The sequence below is a fragment of the Thunnus thynnus genome, chromosome 7 (assembly GCF_963924715.1).
Source record: "Thunnus thynnus chromosome 7, fThuThy2.1, whole genome shotgun sequence".
In the NCBI taxonomy this organism is placed as follows: Eukaryota; Metazoa; Chordata; class Actinopteri; order Scombriformes; family Scombridae; genus Thunnus; species Thunnus thynnus.
The window spans coordinates 21476243-21495595 of NC_089523.1; the positions used below are offsets into that span (position 1 = coordinate 21476243).

At 38.3% G+C, this 19353-nt stretch overlaps 1 protein-coding gene across 1 annotated transcript in view; it reads left to right on the forward strand.

Annotated features, from left to right (window-relative positions):
• aadac (arylacetamide deacetylase) overlaps positions 1-19353 on the forward strand; it is a 33241-nt gene that overhangs the window by 962 nt on the left and 12926 nt on the right. The gene's annotated exons all lie outside the window — the stretch shown is intronic.

A 19353-nucleotide genomic window follows, 5' to 3' on the forward strand; every position in this document is an offset into this window, starting at 1 on the left:
ATTTATTATATATGGCTCCTGAATAATTTAGACATTTTTGCTCATCTTGGCTCTCTTTCATAATAATAAATAGTACAAGATTGCATTTGGACATAGTATGGCAAGTGCTCTCAGCTCCCCAAACACTGTTGAAACTCCTTGTTTCACATCAAAGTACCATCCAGTCATGATGGTCAAGGACAAATGTGTTGTAGATGAGTTCAATAAGTATTTTACTGTCTTCTCTCCCGTCACATGGGACACTTGAATCTTTTTATTAGTTTGTTTTGCTTTGTTTTTCTCACGGTGAAGTCACGAACCCAGCATCATTCCAGGCATGTTTGGGTCCGTTTTTTGTCTTTTTCTAAATCCAATAATTTTGACTGGATTGTTTAATTCCCTTTATATGCTCAGCATATTTAGCAATACACATATTTAGAAGCTTTAAGAATAGGACATTTAAATGTACGCTCCCTCATCTTATTATAGGGTCATTCAGCATCCTCATGCTGTTGTTTTGAAACTCATCACAGTTCACAAGTGAGTGTGTGTACCTTTAAACCTTGACTATACCTTCACATAGATCTCTGTTTCCCAGAGCTATAAATTATACCTGTCCCAGCATCTGATTAATCCCCACCTTACTGTTTGCATGACTCATCGTGACTGTCGTTGTCAACATTTCTGATTCATTCACTTGTAAACAGTATTCATGAGAGAGTATCCATGTGCCCCGCAGCCTAAGCTGTCTTTAAATCATACCATGTGTGTTTTGGCCTCCCAAATACTATGCTGTGTGTCACCATGGCTCACCACAGCCCACATCCACACCGTCAAACATCAACAAACATGCACACACTTTGGACACTAATCCACACACACACACACACACACACACACACACACACACACACACACACACACGCACACACACGCAGAGACTCACAATCACATACACACACCTCAACACACTCACATGCAGAAATAGTTGCACATATAAGGAAGAGGGGTCACAGAAGACTATAAATGGCTACAGTATAACCTTTCAGTTATATTTGAACCACAGAGGAATAAGAGAGATAATGAGATAACTTCATCATGAATGTGTTTATGGACTGGTAATTTGTGTGGAAGGACAGTTTATGGGGATCCCTTTCATCAATTATTACAGGTCACAGGCAATATGGCCTCGTTCAACTGCTTGTGTCATCACTGTTGTTTACTTGAACATCTGGACAACACACCAACACATGTCGACAGCAACACTTCTTCTCTTCTCTTCTCTTCTCTTCTCTTCTCTTCTCTTCTCTTCTCTTCTCTTCTCTTCATCACTGTTGCTTAAATAAGTTTTTCTGTTTGAGTGAGATATTTCTCACCCAGAGAAATTGGTGCGCTCTCGCATTTGTTACTGTAAATGAAGGGAGACATTCCTGTAAATCTACCAACAGTGATCAGGGAGGACAGGCACTATTAATCCTGTATCGTTAGAGGCTACACACATGATTCATTGAATCAAAGTTTCACAGTGATTGGTGTTACCAATGCTCTATTCTCATCTCTCCAAGGTAATCTTGATACAAACATGAATTAATTCAATTATGAAGAATTCATTCCTGTTAGAGTGGATTTAATCTGCTAACAGAGCAGAATTTTTAGAGTTAATTATGTCTTGATCCCAGTCAAATCATCATTGTAACTGAAGAAATAAGCCTCTTCTTAGAGATGGCAAATTGCAGTGATAAGAGGCTTAGAGGGTTGAGGAGATGAGATGAGATGAAAATAGCATAGCTTGCAACAGGTTTTTTTTGAGTGTGTATGTGTGTGTGTGTGCATGTATATAGCTATGTGGTCTGGACAATATGATTTGTTTGTTTGAGTCTGGTTCATCCCTGTTTTTTGGCCAAGAAAACTGTTTCCCATTGACTTTAATGTACTCCAGATGATAGAGTACTATAAGGGCAGCTGTGTTATTCTTCAAGCTACAATACTTAAATGTTCTAAGTTGGGATTCCTGGTGGTTTTAAATTTACTTAAAGTTTGAATGACTTCAAATAATTCTGCAGTAGGTTGTTTGATTTAGGGAATTCCTCATATACAGTCGTCCTCCTTACCGACCAGGGGCAAAGGGAGTGTAGAGGGACGGGTTGGCTGTTAAAAGTCACAGCTAGCTGGTAGGCTCTGAGGAATCTATAGACACATACAGCATTGGTCTCAGCTCCTCACACTCACTGCTCGGATATGACTGGGGGCCCACCGCTGTGGGAGGTGAATGACAGGCATAGTGTGGTTTGGAAAAAATATCGCCTTACATCCTTGACATGTTTTTCCTCATGTGGAACTTTCTCCTAATAATTCAACACATTTTATGTTCTTCTAGTTCTTGTGTTACAGTAACAACCTTCATATATTAATACATATATTAATTTTTCTGATTATACATAGCCTATATACAGTACATGCATTCATAATTTAGAAAGTTATTTCCCTGTGTGTCAGTTGGCACATAGTTTAAGTTAAGTTATACTCTAAGTGGTGTCGTGGCTCTTTTGATAAAGTTCTCTTTCTAAACTTAAATGCCATGAAAGTTCACAGAGCAGTAAACAAACTTAGAACACCTCTTTAACAGTTTAGTTAGAGAAACATAAACATAAAAAAGTGATTTCGTATATACAGTGCGTGAAGGGGCACTGAAAAGATTAATTGTTGTGTTATTGTTGTTATACATACCGATAGTTTGAGAAAATGAGATTACAAAATGCAAGTAGATATATGATATTGCAACTTGTGGACAGATAGCCAGGTAAACAGTATTTGATGGATGTCCATTTCCGTTTTGGTGGAGTCAAACGTGAGAATTTGTGCTTGTGTGATATCGGACTTGCATAACATCTGTTATCCAATGTGTTTTTTATTGAGTGAATTTATTGAGTCATTCAATTTGTGCTCTTCCCAAGACTGTAGAATCTGTATTTTGATGAAGACAGTCGTCACACGTCGGGCATGTTGTCTTTTCAAAAATCTTAAGATCTGTTTTCACCTTTAAAGGTGCTCTATGTAAGACTAGCCCCAGCCTGTCCTGTCTCGTAATGCCACTTTGTGCATCAAGAGGTTATATTGAGTCACTGTAGTGTCCAGTCTGCCCTCAGTCTAGTGAATCTGTGCTATGGTGTTGTCAAGATATCAAAATGCTATGGAGACATTAGAGTCAGTGGTAAATTGCCAAAGAGCTGCACAGATCAGTTCAGGTCTCACCTGGTCAGCAGCTCCAGCGTTTCCCACACATAGGCTCGACTCAGGCGGCTGGCCCAGGTAGAAAAAATCTGTCTGAGTTACATGCTGCAGCAACTGAGTGGAGACTAGAGGCTTCTCTGTGCACAGCCGCCTAGCTAGCGTCTACCGATAGCCTGCATGTGAGGCATTAAGGGAACATCGTTAAATTGTAATGTCTGCAGATAGTCTGCATGTTAGGCGTTTAGAGGAGATCTGTGAATTGTAGCTACAGAAAATTAAACTGCATGAGTCTCTGCATGTAAATCGGTCACTCGCTGCGCCACTCACTGCCACAAGTAAATTCTCAGCCTCTGGGAAACACTGCATCTCCGAAAACGTCGCAGCAAATTTCCAAACAGGCATTATTTGAATAAACTGACCACATATTGGTAATTTAAATGGTTACTATCTCATCTGAAATATTAAAACTCAAACAAGTGACATAATAATGGCCCTAGATCAAAAATTACATCAGCGTGCATGGCTTAAAATCTCCCCCATTGCTGCCGGTTGCTTGAAATCTGTCTCTGTTAGTCTGCATCATATTCCTCCATGTTTGGCAACTTCGACATCCCAAATAAGCAGGGCTGTAGTTACAGTGGACTTTATGGAACACCTGAGTTTTTTTATGGTTGTAGCCAGAGGGATGACATGAAATTCTAGATGGAGTGACTCTTGATTACAAAAAGCACTGTACATGTTTATATTTGTAATTAAATTTAATATGGTCTGTCTTTGTTTAGAAACATAGTATAGTGTGTGTTAATTTGTGTGTTGTGTGAGCTTTCGGGGCAATTCACTTCTTGGATTCCAGCTCTGTGACTTCACTGCTGCATACGCTGTGACTCAGGTTTCATAAACTTCCAGCTATACTGAACTGAGTTCTCTTGACATGTCTTATCAATGTGACATTAGTCACACATGTTAACAGCTATCTGTCATGAGTTCGATGTAACCTTTGGCCTTTAGGCTCATGACAAGGCAGGTGACAATTCTGTGAAAGAGAGGCCACTACAGCTCTAAATATATATCTGGTACAGAGTTAAAGATGAGGAGGACTTGTTTCTCTGTCTTGCCCCATCACTGTGGTTTTGTGTTTTTACAACACTATTAATGCAGTTTATACTGACACCCCAGGTGTCAAGATTGATGAAATGATGATAAACAAGGTCACTGGAATTTGGTTTCTGGAGCGATTTAAGTTCAGTAGCTTGATAAAATGTAACTCAACAGCAGCATTGGGTTTGTTACAAAGAAAGGAACATTCTTTACTTATTACTCATTTCAAAAACATGTTGTACATTTGTGGTGGTGTGTATTAGGCAGAAGGGGAAGGACCCGAATACCGACTATAGAGGCAGGGACAATTTATTGTCAAAAGAGAAGATACGAAAGCTCACAGGCATGGGTGGCAAATCAAAACAGTCCAAACAGCAGTTATATTAAATCCACAGAGTTTCAGCGATGAGACAGACTGTGCCAGTAGATGAAGCAAGTGGCCGATGAGGGAATGAGGTGCAGGTGAGGAGATGGGCAGGGAAGTTCAGGTGAGGGGAATGAGGTGATTGCAGGGCAGATGGGAATGGCAGGATCTGTAAAGCAAGGAGAAAGATCTGAGGAAATCTGGTGGACCGGTGAAGAATGGCAACTAAGGGACCTGGGGAAGTGGGAATACAGCTAGAGGAAGGGACATAGAGCAAGACTGTGACAATATTATTAACAAACAAAATTAATCATATTGCTTTTCTATCCTGGATCCTGGATTGCGTTCTTCTATTGATAATGATTGAGATCTTAAATTTAAATGATTTTTAAATGCCTACACACAGTTTTCAATGTTTATTTTTACCTTTCCAGGTTTAAAAAGATAACTCACACAGTAGTTGACATTTTTCCAAACAGAGAAAGCAAACTTCAGTTTGTTTAAAAAATGCTTTGATAGGTAAGTGCAATATCATTACCGTTCAAATAGTAATTCTTAATCTACTTATCTTACACTAGTTACAGTCCCCTTGTTGCCAGTGAGCTGATCAGTATCTCTGTCCGAAAATAGGACACTGACCTTTTGTTAGAGAGCTTAAGCCTCTGCTCTCTGTCGGCTTCAGATGCTATGATCAGAACCATATGTGTTGATTTTTTGTGGACAAGGACTTCTGTTGTTGTGTGAGTGGATCTATTTAATGCCCCGCTTGTTTTGTTTGAATAAGTTCCACCACTGCAACAAACTGAGATAGTATGCAGCAGGTCGTCCCAACAGACCTACAGCACACAGGGAATCTAGTTAAGTGTCTTAATGCTTCATTAAAAAATGACCTCTACTGACATTCATAGTCTGTCACAGCTATTGTGTGTTTATCTGTGTTAGCTGACAGTGACAGTTAGTGATGTATGCGTTCTCTCGATGTATGCAGGCACATGTATTTGTGTGTGTGCCTTCGAGCCCGTGACTGCAGTCTGTGGAGGTTCAAGTGACATCGGCTTTGAGGAACACATTCCAGTCCTGGAGGAAGCTGCTTATTGTGTTTGTATTTTGCGTATGTGAGAACAAGATCTTTCAAAAGAACTTGCTCACAAGAATTTCACTCATACATCATAATGATTGATTGACTGATTGATTGATTGATTGATTGATTGATTGAATGATCTATTGATTAATTTTTTTTTTCAGTCAGCCAACATCAGTCAGTCTGTTTGCATCCCTTCAGTAATGAATACATCAGTGCATGATTGCCAAGTACCTCATGGTTGTCATGTTTTCATTCACTTTATGAGTCTTGACTTTTTTTTTATCATGATCTCATCCTACAAATCACGTATTTATGGGACTACGTCAGGGAACTGCTGTATGTCATGCTTTGTACTGATAAACCTTTACAGCTAATGATCAACTGAGGGATTTCTGCTGCGCCATAGTTAGAAGTTGGAATTTGGTGATATTTTTACTCAGAAATGTTTTTGGAGCTCTCAAAATCCACATGGCTGTTTGGCATTGACCTAGTCATTGCTGATTTACGAACATGTCACTGACTGTCATCTGTGTCAGTAAGCATGTAAATCACGGTGATGGTAGAAAGAGTTTTGGCTACTGGGAGGACGCTCATGACAGCGAGTAAATGCCGGAGATTCTGAGTGGATCAGCAGGACCTTCTTATTGTAATGAATTCAGCAAGTGATTGAGGGCCAGTGAGTATTAGATATTATAGTCTTTAAGACTACATCAAAACAAAACCAGATGGTTGGATTTTGGCTTTATGAATAAATCAGCAAACAGAGTTTAGAAAAGAACTATTGTGAGAACAACATAAGTAATTTATTTCCAGTGAGTTCCCTCTTCTCTCATATTCTATATGGCTTTGGCAAAACTCTGTTTGGCTGTGCTTGACAAACTTAAACGGACTCTTGCTACACATTGTGGGGGTGAATTAAGTTAATTCCTCTCTCAGGAGAGTGCTCCACTGAAGACTGGAAGCAGCGGTCAGTGGTCTAATTATAATTTGCATGTGTGTGTGCAGGCATGTGTCAGACCTGCTGAAGCAACAGGGAACAGAGCTGTGGAAAATAACTTCCCACTGGAAAATATAGTTTGGATTATGGAGAAATACAGTTAGCCTAGTTGACATAGCATCCCTTTATGCCAACAATGAAATTAAATTTTGATTAAGGAAAACTAGAGCAATCTGCCAGTAATTTTGCTGCACTGTTTACCTATTGGATTTAAGGCTGATGGTGAATTGGACCATTAATTTAAAATTTACTGATCAGACATAGTGTTAGTTTGGGATGGGGTTTGATAGCATGCTATTGAATCTGGATCCAGAATCAAATCCAAATCCTTTCCAATCCCTCATTGAATCTTATTATGTTTACCTTTGAACAGTTCCACTAGCTTTACTGTGTGGTCATTGAAACTGGTTGAATAAAATTGAAATTGCAAGTAAGAAAAGAACTGAAATAACTTCAACTCAGTAATGTCTAATCACCTTTCGTTGTTAAGTGGCAGCCTGCTTAGTTGATGTTCACAACCTGAAAATGAGAAGAGTTTAAGAAATGTATTTCAAAGCTGTCTGTATCTGTATTCTTGTATATCTTGTCCAAATATTGAAGATTCAGAACTATTTAGTTGATCAGACTAAAATGCTGACGTTCAACTGGGACTTAATGTGACATGAGAATTTTCAACAGGATCTGTTGGTCCCTGCTGAGCTACAGCACACACACAGTTCACTCAGTGTTACAGAGTGATGTCTCCACTCAGAAACAATTAATCTTTGGCTGCATACATACTGTATGTACACCAGCTGCAGAGAGCACATTAACAGCCAAAAAAGAACAGCCAACATTCAGCCTTCATGGAATTAATTAGCAAAAGCAGATCTAATCTTCTGCCTCTGTTTGTTATTTTAGGGACAGCAGCTTGCAGCTAAAAACTGAGAAGCCTGCTACCTACTGAATATATTTTCTATTGCTCTTTGCCAATGGAATAGAGGGAGGAGACATAAAAGTTTGATTAGCATCAGAGCTTAATGAATTGGAAATGGTTATTAATTCTTATCACCTTCAGCCTTTTAACATTTAGGCAACGTTGCACAAGACAATACATAAGATACACCAGAACTAATCCAATCCAACAGCACTCTGAAGAGGCACTGAATCATATATTTGAACTCTGACCTCACTATGAGAAACCCTTCATGGTTATTGAGCATGATGGAAAAACTTCTGTTACTCTGATATATTGGTTACTGGTATTAAATGCTGCTCTGTGGTTTCACATTGACCAACCTCAGATAGCACATGTGGTACATCGGTATGCCACTTCTTCATTCGTGAATGATAATAAGCATGATGTTACATGATGGATGAAGTTAGATGCGTCACACATGGTTAGTGATGTTGTGAGACATTCGCTTCCTTTGCCATGCATAGTGAGATAATGAGAAACACAGGACATTTCTTTTTTGTGTGTTGTGTGTTTTCTATAAGCCATTATGTATCATAAATACAGGGGAGGCTACAAGTTGTGTCTACAATGTGTGTGTGCACATGTAGCCACTTAAGCCTTCAGCTGCAATTCACACACTGCCCTGTATGTATTTTCAGTGCATTCATGCTGATCTCTGCACTTCTTCTTTAGATTCAGGTTGTAAATAAAGTTCCAGCTTAACTGGCTCGACCTACTCGTTTTTACAGGCCGCACTCAGCAAAACACAGTGGGACACAATGAGGGATTGCAAGGATCAGACTCCTGGAGCTGCTCATGTAGTAAAGCAATTGTTCTTTTTCTCCTCTTTTGATCCATCCAACCATTTTTTCTCATGCATCCTTCCTTTACTGCTGCCTGGAACTTGTGAGTCAGTTTCTAATCAACTTCAAGGTATTTTTACTGCAGGAAGAAGAAAACAGATCAGCTATCCTTTCATATTTTCTGATCATTGTTTTTACTCTTGGGCAAAATGTCCTAGACTGTCGCACCATCAATCAAATTTTGGTGTTGTTTTGGACCTTGTGAGAAAGGCCTGTTATATTTGTGTGTGTGGCCATTGGGTGATGTGCAGTTGCATGCACAAGCGTGTTAGTGCATGTGAATGTGTCTGACCTCATTCTGGTATGTATAAACATGTCAGGAACACACAGTGTCATTTGAGAGAACTGCAAACTTATGTGTTTACTGCTTTGTTTATCCCTCTGATTGCAGTGATCAGGTTACCAGCTTGAGTGAATTGTGCAAAGGCGTCCAAAAATCACACAGTGAAGCAATTTCCAAATCTAATGACATAAATAACCATGTTAATATGTCTTGAAATCTCCAGTGGGCAGTAAAAAAAACTTGGATGATTTATGTTCACACATGAATGTATCTCAACCCACTGCCACATGTGTTGTGTTGCTTTAAAAAAACACAACTTTAATACAAAAAACTAATACAAATCACTAGAGGAAGATATTTTGCAATGCAACATTTCTCGTCTTACAAAGAAAGAGGTCATTTCCACAGAAACCTATTGTATATTTTTACTTCGTTTCAGTTAGTGTGAGGTCACAAATTGGGCTAAGTATTGGAGAAATAGCACAAGCAAAATACTGGACAGGACATGGCTGGTGTGGCAGGAATCATTGGTGTACATTACCTGCCTCTTTTTGTTGGGGCTGAGTGATTCTGACATACAGAAGCACTGTGCTCTGAGCTTCCTGTCATGTTTAGCCGCTGTAAGTTCCAGTGATTCCAGAGGTTACAGCAATATAGGCTTCACCTACTGAACATGAAGAAAATATGACAATGCGTTTCTGATCTAATGCTCCAGAACATGTGCTTGGTGACCCAGGACCATGAAAACGAAAGCGTGCCCCCTACTACCTTTTTTATTCCACTTTGAAGTGGTCTAGCAGTGCTTAGAGCCCTAATGGCCTCAATAAAAAGAGTGCATTCCATTAGAGCCATTAGAGGGTATCAAGGTTTTGCTGGTAGTTCTGTATGTCCCTCCTTTATTTATCATTGTTCTCTGTAATTTGCACATAAAAAACAAAAGCACCACATTGAACGCACGTGTGAATTAATTCACTGAAGGGGAATGCTATTAATAAACAACAGCTCTCGCTTTCTCAGTTGCGTGAAATTAAGACCATGGCTAAAATGTGTAAGGATTTTACAAAAAATTATTCATGTATTTATTTATTCAAGGAACTTCTTAAAGTAAAAGCACGTATCTAAAAGAGTGCAACAGAGTCCAGATTAAGTGGAAAGTATGTTGGTATTATCATTTTATTGCTAATGGAAGAACAAGAAAGATGTGCACTTCCTGACCATGATAATTTGTAGGCTTTAATGACAGAAGTTATGCGACTGATCTCTATAGCTGTACTCAAAGTACTAAATATAGAACGGGTTCCAGGAAGAAAATTAAATCCATTTTGCAGAGCATATACCTATGATGTCTGTAAAATGATGCAGCAGGTGAAAGTGGCACCTTTCCAACCACAGAATATATTTTGATGGGATGATTGATTGTATATACTAATGTTGGTGGTTCAGTATTTTTGGCAGTAAATATACAAAAAATGAATGTAATCTTGTTTATTTAAAGCATGCATGTATAGTGTTAACAGACATCAACATGTTGTAATTTGAGAATGTTAACGATAACTTAGAAAAAGATCATATCATGTTTTTTTTTCTTTTTTGTTTTCTCAGTTGTTTGTTATCAGGAGAATATTGCTTGCAAACAATGTCATTGGCTCCAAAACGATCCATTCTGCATCCAGTACAGGCGCCATTAAACCTCCACAGTTTGTCAGATCAGTTTAGTCACTGTAGTGTTGTTGACATTATTGTTACTTTACATGTTTGTCTGCCTGTTGCCAATGTTCTGTTTGGCTGCTGATTCCAGTGGTTACTCCTTGTCTTACTTTGGAGACATTTAGATTTGAGACCCTGCTTCCAGACAATCAGATAGAACTAAAAGTGGAAATGGACAACTTTTTTTTGCTTTAACTCATCATTATGAAGTAAATTTTGATTGCACAGTGTAATGGTTATAGAATAATGACACCATAGGCATTTAGATTGGGTCCCTATAAGCCTCGCTTTCACTATCCAATTCTGTCCCCCACCAGGTATGATCTCCTGGGAAAATGAAGGCTCAATTTACAGCACAAAGGAAGTGCGTCAACCACTGCACAACCAAAAGATGAAGAGGATAGCGTTTTCCCTGGTAGCTATTGGTAGCTATATCTTATAATAACTTGTTGGGAGGCCAACCTCTTTCTTGTTCATTTGAAAATCAATGGACAGAAAATATGTTATCACCGTCTCCGTTGCACAGTTTCTTTCATTTTGTAAAAACATTAACATGCTACCAACCTAGTTCGCTTATCTCAACACATATTAAAGAATTTCTATCTGCTTTCATGTCTCCATTATAGACTAAATGAATGAACAAACTCACACTTTGTCTCCTAATGTTTTGTTTTGTAATGCCAACCTCTGCTGTAGTTATTTGTTTGTGTGGAGCAATAATGTTACTCAAACTATGTTATTACTATTCAATGCACATCATTACAATATCTTTTGCCTGTTCCCAAATTCAATATAAAATTGAGACAATTTCAATTCACCTCCTCAGTGAACATGTTTTTATCTTCTCTTTTACTTCCAAAGTGGTGTTAATCATTTCTTCACAGAACTACACTCTGAGGAAAATAATTGGTTGTCAAACATTAATACCACTTGGAAACACTGGCGGAAGCTGAAAAGTTGTCTGTTTCCACTTTGAATAAAATAACAGAATAGAATAAAAATAATGCAGTATGATGGATGCAGACAAGAGTAATCCAAAGACTAATGATACACTGGCAAAGTAAGGTCTGTTTGCTTAAAATATCCTTTTCTTAGGTCACTGATAAAGTAATAAATGAACAGAACAGAGTGTGCATGTTTTCAATACTGCTTCCCAAGAGTGACCTAGCGGATTTGGATTTTGCCCGAATTACCAGCACACCCAATCCTTATGGGTGTTGTACGCATTACCCATCAAGAAGCATCTGGTCCTGTCTTCTAAGAGCCAGGGCTAAATGACTCATGTCTGTCAGGCAGCTGAAATATTGTTGTTATTTTACATGCAGGATATTTGTATGATTGATGGCTTTTCAGAGGCTGATGTTTTGAATGACATATTTGCTGAAATGCAACTACAAGTTGCAACTAGCCTAAAAACAAGATACATTATTTAAATTTCGAGTGAACTGGCAATGTGATAAAATTAAGTTTGCGTCTCACAATATTGTGATTAATACAGGTAACAAAAACAGGTAAATAATGACAGCCTAAAATTCCCATCAGCAGTGTTAGAGCTTTTATACAGTTCATGTTAATTTAGTGCTGGATTCCTTGCAAAATTCCCAATGTACACTGCTAAAAATATTTTCTGTATCCGAGGGACCTGTAAACTAAATCATCCTCATAACAGGCAATGTAATGATTTTGCAGTATCTCAGATGAGGCCAAAAACCCATCAGAATCAAACATGTGGCTCAGTGATCTCATTCAGACCCATTAGGTTCTTCCAGTTTCTCTGTGTCCTCAGTGCTGGCCAAGGTGTCTGTCACAGGAACAAATCTGAGTGCTTTACAAGTCTTACTATCACCCATCCAGAAAGCCCTAAATTTAAATGACAATGAAGTTTAAAGCAGGAAGAGAGGAGGCCGCCTCTTTTCCTGTATGACCTTATTTCTTACTGAATATTGAGACAGTATCTGTCCACCCAATACCTCCGATATGTCTATTATCAGTCTGGGAGTCAATTAAGATGACGGAAACTGACAATATTAAACTGCACTTAACCTATTGCAAGCCTTATTTAGTAGGTTAAAAAAAAAAATAAGAAAAACATCTCAGCCGAATTTGAGAGCAGCAACCAGTAGTCTCATCAGAGCAGTCACAGCAGTCTCAGTAAAACCTGCATGGAGGTTGCATCATATTTTGGATTGAAATATTGGAGCTCCTTAACCTCCTGGGCCTTACACTGCAAGCAGCCAACTGCTTTGGAGATCAAGGATTGCACAAGCAGCCACAATGTCTAAATAGGAATATATGAATATCCTTAACTTAAATTTACAGAGTAACTTCTGTTTACTCACTCAATACTTTAAACCTTATCTACTGGGGACTGGAATTTATCTGGATGTGATTCATTGTTTAAAAGCTGGTGAGTAAAGGATAGGATCAGGAAAGGATGGAAAGCATGCTATGGATTGAAATGTTTTCAGGTTTTCTTTCCACACACTGTGAGCAGAGAAGGATAGTGACTTGTCCCAGGGGAGTGATTCTGTAAATCACTGTGATTCATGTCCTCTTTTATGGCTTGGATGAGCTCAAACCAGCCGTTGTTGGCCCTATACAGAGCATTGATATAGCATATTTTAAGTGTGCGTATTCAGCCTGGAAATCTTGGATATATCAGATTACATTAGTTGTATTTATTGGATAATGTATACAGTCATTTGCCTGTAATGTAAGCTAATTCTGTTCATTGTGTAACAAAAAGTTCAAGTTTTGTTAAATTAAATTAAAAATAGCTCTTTGGGTTACACATGTGGGTGTGTCTGATCTGATTTGTCTCAGCTCTTCAGTATCATGACTCTGGTTTTTCCATTTGTCCAGTTCAGGCAGAGAACCAGATGGTGAAAGTCTAGTCACTGAATAATAAGCAAGAATCGAACATTGAAAGGTGATTCAGGGGTGACATCGAGGTCAACTATGTTGTAGCTCCTTATGTACATGGTTGATGCATGGTATTGTGTAGTGATTAATGGTGACCAATATGTGTGTCACTGCATCTTTCCTGTATACTTTCTCTGTCTCCTTTTTATTATTTATGCAGCCATATTTGAAAATACAATACAATCAATTTATTATAACAAACCTCAGTTAAAACAGACAACATACAGTATATTTGATGATAACACTGGCTGATCTGGTAAGAAATATAGTTTATTCAGTAAAGCTGAGCACATTGGCCATGCTCAAACAGAATTTCTGCCCTTACTGCATGTGTGAGACCTCATGTGTGAAACCTTTATGTTCGTGTGATGTATTTAATGTGATTGATGGTAGCACATCAACCAGATGTAAGCCACACTTCTGGGGCTGATTTACACATCTTCAACCTTTCACCTGTAGGGGTCAGCAGAGCAACACGCCATGCAACCTTAGGGGCCGTAAAGGGTCAATGTAACAAAGGGAAGCTCCTGACCAGGAAGTCTGGATGCGCTGGGGTGATACCAGAGGATATGTATGTACAAGTGTAGAAAATTACTGATAAAGTCCACGAAGCAAAAAGACAGATATTGTAGTGCCATGGGCGACAGTGGTGAATGTGCCCCATGCAGTGTACATGGCTTTTGTGCCAAATAGTTTTCTCTCTCTTGACATCAGCAACATCAGAATAGAAGAGTAGAGCATTAATAATCAGTCTACATTTACTGTATGTTGTCACTGTTGATGATGGTTTGCATTCCTCATGTTTCTCTGTGAGCTTAAGACATTTTTTCATCATTTTAGGGTCACAATTTCTCTCTGAGCTCCCTGTAGAATAAAAAAGTATTGTCATCCAGCTAAAAATCCAGCTAAAACACAGTTATTGTTGACATTTTGGAGATACAGGGCAAAATGTTGTGAAATAGATGCATGAAGTCTTGTAGTAGTTGACTTGGGTCATAGCACCACCTGCTGGAGAGTAGACTTCATCAACTACAGATGGACTTGTTTAACTGAAGTGCATTTAATATCATGCTTTTTACTTCAACATGCATTATATTTGAAGTTAGTAGCAATACACAATTGTTAGTAATTTTCCTTTTACATTCTAAATGGTGCTACTAAAAAATGAAATAATAGCCTGAAGCAAGTAGTATTGAAGAATAGCTTTATATTTAGAACAAAAATATGATTTTGGAATAGTAATTTAATGATTTTGTTTATGCTCTATAGCAAGCACAGGGTTCTTGAGAGAAGGGAGAAAAATGACGAGGGGGGGGGGGGGGTTATTTCGAAATATTTAAGAAATAAAACAACAAAACCATGACACAGAATACAGGGAATACTGCCTAAAGGTTAATACAGTACGCATTAAGGTAAAATCATCAAAACAGCAATGTCACAACAATAATCTCACACAAAGCTGAAGATACAAGGAAATGATTAAGTAGTATGATTAAATTACATGGTAAAATAAGTAGGAGAAGAAGTAGTAGCATTGATTGTCTTCTAGGAGGAATTGCAGGAATTCTTGTAAAGGTTGGTTGTGAGGCTAGATTGAAAACCTTCATGGAAAATCTGTTTCAGAGCCAAGAAACCTGTAAAACTTAACCAAATCTCTGCTGTAGCAAAAAAAAAAAACTAAACTGGTGAGCCTGAGAACTCCTTATGTGCTGTGGTGAAAACAGAATTTTGCAAAATATGTCTAAGATGTTGCAAACATCACCAAACCATATAATGTTTCTCAAAGTTTAAGCCATAGTCAAACAATGCACCATAAATACTTAGAAACAGACAATGTTTGAGATAAGGGTGTTTTACCAACACTTTAGTGAATGAGTTATCTTGTCAATGTGTAACAAAATGCAAATACCTTCTGGTATCATTGTTGCTGGTGATAACCCAGAAGAAATTCATGTGGAATGCGGTGAGAGGCCAACATTCCTTATGACAGAAGTGTTGCATAGGCAACTACTGATAAAGAGCTTATCCACTGCAGTTTCCTACACGCAGTCCCATGATCATGAGGCACAGTGTGGAAATAATAAACCTCGAGATCCTTACTGCTTTACTTTGGTCACGACTAATCACATAAAAGAAGAGCATTCTGGGGAAGAAGGGTGATGAAAACTAAACTAAAGTTAAACATTTACAGTGAATAGCACTCTGATGTTCACAGAAAAATTCCTGCATTACATAAAAGTACAAGGCAAGTCTGAAAACTGTCAGACAATATATTTAAGCACTGGCACGAAACAAAATATTTAGGCCTCACTGGGCATTGTAAAGATTTCAAGTAAGTGATTTAATGTAATGAAATAGTTGCTACATGGTGTTGAAGAACAGCTTGTTACACACTAATTGCCTTCCAAATCAAATACATTACTTTAGATATTTTGTGATATATCATTGATTTACATAAATCTATGCTGTCAAATTGAGATGGTGGTGGTTGTGGGATCTGTTGACACTAAGAAGCATTCTGTCTAATCATCTAGTCTGTTGCTCACTTACCATTGTTCTCTGCTAGTTTGTCGTTGTTGCAGTGTGTCTTTGTGCTCCAGGAATCCTGTAACCTGTTCCTGAGATGAGGACCTCTTTCTGGTTTCCCTATTCCTGATTTTTCTGCCTTTTGTGTATTGTCTGTGTTTTCAACCTGCTGCCTGTTTTTGACCTGCCTGCAGTGCTGCAGTGCGCTTGCACTGTACACTGCCCACTGTGCAGTGAGCACAGTGAGCACTGCATACTACACACTGCATAATGTACATCATATACTGCACACTGCGCACTGTACACAGAGCACTGCGTACTGCCCACTGAACACTGTCCTGCCGCAGGTCAAAAATATTCCCCAACCCCTCTCTCAAAATGAGGATACTGCAACATTAGATTCTATTTAAAATAGGCTTTGTTTTGAAACAAATGTGTTTGGTTTGGCATAGAAACTGCAACATTTTACTCTCTCTCTAATCTGAAACAGCAGCAATAGCTTGGCTCCTCATTTGGTAGAATGTGCTGTCCATATGACTTACACTGCCTTATTCACTTAGATCCAGCACCTAAAAGGCTGGTCGATGATTAAATATCTTGTCCCACCCCTTTGCCAAATACTGTCCTCAATCCCATCAGACAACTTATACAAACACATCTTTTGCAGCTTTATCTTTATTAGAATATCTGGTCAGACAAAATTTCACTCATCTTTCAGCTATGTACAAAATGAAAACACTGGCCGACAAGGGAAAACTATGTAACAGGGTGCTGCCGGGATAAACAAGTCTCTGTCATTCACTTCCCTTATGTTCTGAGTACAGTGGTTGACACCACCCTAATACAATACATCTTCAATGTTCACTGTGGTGGAGCTTTGTCTCAAAGGGAGAAAAACGTGGTACATACTGTTCCTGAGAAATGTCTGTGCCATGGCATGCAAAAACCTGTTTAGTGTTAATTTATCAAAGTGAGTAATTGCTTTGATCTTTCTCTTACACTCCCTCTCTGTAAGACACATTTTTATAACCTCAAGACTTGGTAAACGCAGTGTTTTTCATGAGTGACATGTCTTTACCATTATTTCACAATCATTAATTATTCATCTCTGTATGATATATTTATATCTCTGTTAATTTAGTACTTGATCAGTTGTTTACACAATGGCACAAATGGGTCATGCAATAAATTGAGATGCACCATAGCACAGTATTTAGGTTGGAAAAGTGACAGGAGGATGGACCAACAGCTTGAGGCAACTTGCCAGGCTCATAATTAAAAATGGTAATTAAGTTGTGGCTCTGTTTTTGGCCTAGAGTTTGAAATCAAGGCCACTCTGTTCAGCCACACAGGATTTCTGTAAACAAATACAATACACAAGTTAGTAGGTATATATTTACTTAGCTGAATAGCCAACATGGGAAAGACACATTTTCTATTCTTCTTGTTGTAACCTGCATAACCTGGCAAAGACACTGTAACCACACATACTTGAGGAAATTGCCCAGTCTTGATATAGGCCTAGCTGATTCCACTGTATTTTCGTTTTCAACAGATTCTATTTTTTGTATTATTGCCTGATGGACCCGGGTACAATGTCTTAGTAGTATAAACAAGAAAATATTTATATCCCACATTAGTATACTTTGTAATATACCACTGGGATTGTTAACCTTGTCTGCTGTTGTAAAGTATTGGTAGAAAAGAAAAATGCAAAGACGGATGCAAGGACAATTTCAAAAGCTTTGACAATAATATTCTGAACTATAATACTATAATATTCTGAAAATCCGACTCCTAATCGATAAAACATGGAATATGAAATGCGAGACTCCCCAAGAATGTTCTGCAGTTTCTTTGACGCACAAATGGAAATTTCACTGGAAACTATGGCTAATGTTCAATTGCTGAATATCAACTTCTATATAGGGACATTGGAGTATGTTATCTGTGTTGCCTATTTATGGAAGTTAAAATGTTTGTCTAATCATGAGAGACAAATGTGCAGTATGGCTCATATCAAGTAATTTATGCTTAATGGCCAAAATGTTGAGTAGAACCTCTTCACTCCATGCTGTGGTTGGTTGTTGGCCTTACAGAGTTGATAATAAACTATTCAATAATTACTTTTGAAATGGTGGTGGACTTCAGGTACATGTGCTTTCTTGTGAGCTGAAGGGATGTTACTTTTTCTTCTTTCTTAGTGTGTGTACATAAATGTGTCAATGATATTCGCAGTCTTTCTGTTCATTAAATTTGTAAAAATACTTGAATTCAAATTTATGCCTTCAGTTGGCAGCAAGATTAGAGGCATTACTGTTGCTTTTTCTTAAATAACTAGAATGGCATGTTTTATGTTCTGTCTGTTAATATGTTCATATATACTAGAACAATATACAAGCACCATAAACACGTTCCTTAAATGTTTTTGCTTCATCCATACATTGAGCGAAGCCTGTGAGGTAGTTTAGGCAGACAACTTGAATGTGCTGCTACACTCACACATTATATAGTCTACTTGCTTCTACACTTATCCAACATTTCATTTAGGGCAATATATTTGAGCCATCTTTTTTTCTGCTTATTCTTTTGCTCTGCCACACTTGCTCCTGCATTGTTCACCTGAAAACTCTCCAGAATCCACCTGTAGGCTCTGAGTATAAAGGTTCCCACACATGATTACTGGTAAAACTGCTCTTTGTCGGCTGAGCCGTTGTTTTCCTATGGGGAAAGTGGTGTGCCAAACTAAGCGGAAGCAATACCCTTGTTGTGGCACGCCGCTCACATTTGCCACTGAAGTTCAAATTATTTCAACTTTAACCTTGGTCACCGCTGACCTTTCAAAGAGCAACCAATGAGATAACAGCTGTATGTGACACATGCAAGCAAGGAATGTAGAGAGCAATGGAAGAAAACCCGCACCATGTTCTGCACCCTACCTCGCAGTGAGCGAAGAGCAAATTTCTTTTCATCTGAAGGGAACTTAAGTTCTTGGGTAGGCTATCTTCATCACTACTCAATCCCTGCTGTGCTGAGATTGGTGTAAACATGTTTGCTTGTGGGGAGTGACGAGTTTAAAGCCTAGATGTCAAATATTGACTCTATAAATGTAATTTTCATTCAAATAAGAATCCATCAGTTGGCTGGCAGACATCGAGCGTTAAACTGATGTTTTGATTCTTTGTGAAATTGGGAGAATCAACTAAAAGGTTCAAATAACCTATGAAGAAGGCTAGTGTTTTATGTACTTAACAGCATGTTGCAGAGGTGATGTTTTCATCAGTCACACTTTGATTTCACTCACAAACTGTGCACACATGCACATGTACACACAGGCATTCACACACAGATTTCCTCTAATC